This window comes from Myodes glareolus, chromosome X (genome assembly GCF_982192425.1).
Source record: "Myodes glareolus chromosome X, mMyoGla1.1, whole genome shotgun sequence".
NCBI lineage: Eukaryota > Metazoa > Chordata > Mammalia > Rodentia > Cricetidae > Myodes > Myodes glareolus.
In genome coordinates this window covers 27,531,066-27,532,858 of record NC_142053.1, presented here as the reverse complement: position 1 = coordinate 27,532,858, position 1,793 = coordinate 27,531,066, and the positions used below count along the sequence as shown (strand labels likewise).

Genomic DNA, 1,793 nt, shown 5'->3' with positions numbered 1-1,793 from the left:
TGGCTCTTCCATACTTGTTCTTACCAAGATCTAGAGTATGTATATCAGTGGGAGACGCTGCATCCTGAACTTTTTATTAGAGCACCCATTCGAGGGGCTTTGCCTCTCTATCTTTTCACCAGGAGGGCAGAACACTTAAATTACAGAATTGGATTCCTATTTAACCAAACTCTTAGCACCCTCCCACTCCCATGGACACTTGAGCCATGGCACAGAAAATAAAATGACAGAAGAGCCCTTTCATCATGCAAATAGATATTCCAGGCAGTGTCTTTCCCCAGGTAGGTTTGTTCAAGGTCCTGACATGGAGCAAGCACTTGCTATTGGCTGAATGAACAAAAAACTCAGTGCTTTCAAACTACTGCAGGCTAATGGTTAGATCTGTGAATCTAATTTACTAAGTACTGCTGATCGAAAATAGTCTGACTTTGTAGATGATCGAATCCCAAAAGATTGCATTAGAGGAACAAGTAAGTTGAATTGAATTGAATATTTATCTATTCGGCAAAATAAAAAGATTTTAATTTGGGGTTCATCATTAGAAAACCCATTAGCAAGTTGGGCAGTGTCCCCATCTGTCTTCATAGTTTCCTTGGAAGTTTCCCACCGAGTGATGATTTCATAGGCTCCATTGCTCGCTTGTGTGGACTTTCTGATTTTACATTTGCTCTCCAGATGCAAACAGGTCACTTCCTGCAATGTTGTTAGCAACTCACAGTTTTGTAGCAGTAATTAGTGTCCATCAGAAACCACTCTGTCTGCTAAACAATATCCTGACTGCAAAGCTTCTCTGACTATTGGTGGATCGATAATGACACGGCACAGCTCTTATCTCCATGGCAACAGTACTCAGGCCCCATCAGAGGAAAAGTGCTCATGGAACCACTGGCTCTCAAGCAGGCGTGCCTCAGCTTCCTCTAGAGCATGATTTTCCCACAAATCTGGTGTGCTGTAGGGTACCACCAACCCCGTGTGAATCCAACATTACAGCTAAATCCTAATATTTGAAACGGAATATAAATAGAGAAACAGGTACTGACTTTTTGTGTGACCAAGTTGTTTCTTATTAGGGTAGGGTACAAATTGGTGATCTTGAAACTGGTGAATAAGCTGTGTTGGGATTGAACAAACAAGTAACTTGATGGTAAGTGTCAGCTGGTTTTCAATGCTGGAGGAAGAGGTTTCAGATAAGCAAGGAGAGGGTGCTACAGTAATTCGTGCGCCAAAGGACTCTAATAGAAATGGTCAGCTATGCCGGGCGGTGGTGACACACATGCCTTTAATCCCAGCACTCAGGAGGCAGAGGCAGGCGGATCTCTGTGAGTTCGAGGCCAGTCTCGTATACAAGAGCTAGTTCCAGGACAGAATCGATAGCAACAGAGAAACCGTGTCTTGAAAAACCAAAAGAAAGAAAGAAAATGGTCAGATATAGTTATACATGTGCATTGATATGTGTATATACACATATTAGTGTGTATATATGCAGTGCACCAAAGAACTCTAATAGAAATGGTCAGAAATATTCACATATGTGCATTAATGTGCATATATACACATATTAGTTTTTAAATACAGGTTAGTGTGCATATGCACAGATTAGTGGACACCTATCTTTGCCAGGCCCACTTTGATAGCTTAAGAGATGCATATGGCTATCTTGGTACCTAGTATACTCTTTTAAATTTTATCTTTTAACTTACTTTTGATGTGTACATGTGTTGCCTGCATCTATGTCTGTGTACCATGGCCATGCAGTGCCCATAGTGGCCAGTAGAATGTGTTATATGCCCTGG

At 41.4% G+C, this 1,793-nt stretch overlaps 1 non-coding gene across 1 annotated transcript; it reads right to left on the bottom strand.

Moving 5' to 3' along the window:
* Window positions 1-718: 718 nt before the first annotated feature.
* On the bottom strand, window positions 719-993 carry LOC125410752 (small Cajal body-specific RNA 13). The gene has a single exon (XR_007235179.3).
* Window positions 994-1,793: the final 800 nt, after the last annotated feature.